General features: G+C 36.0%; 1 protein-coding gene across 3 annotated transcripts in view; it reads right to left on the reverse strand.

The window, feature by feature from the left end:
• LOC119594556 (furin-like protease 1) overlaps window positions 1–228 on the reverse strand; it is a gene marked incomplete at its 5' end in the record, with an annotated part of 24,037 nt that overhangs the window by 4,788 nt on the left and 19,021 nt on the right.

A 228-nucleotide genomic window follows, 5' to 3' on the forward strand; every position in this document is an offset into this window, starting at 1 on the left:
CTGTCTAAATCTGAACGACATCAAACATCTGTAATCAAAGACACACTTTTCTATTTATGAGCTAAATAACACCAGCCATAAAACCAAAACTGAAAGAAAGTGACGGGAAATTCAAAACTTGCTTGTGGAGCATGTTATCTCAAACCATGCTAGTTCTTTCAGTCAAGTGTTTTGTATTGAATATAGAGCTTTGGATTAAGTATAGAGAAAGGGAGCGAGCCTTCAAAC

The sequence above is a fragment of the Penaeus monodon genome, chromosome 34 (assembly GCF_015228065.2).
Source record: "Penaeus monodon isolate SGIC_2016 chromosome 34, NSTDA_Pmon_1, whole genome shotgun sequence".
NCBI classification, from domain to species: Eukaryota; Metazoa; Arthropoda; class Malacostraca; order Decapoda; family Penaeidae; genus Penaeus; species Penaeus monodon.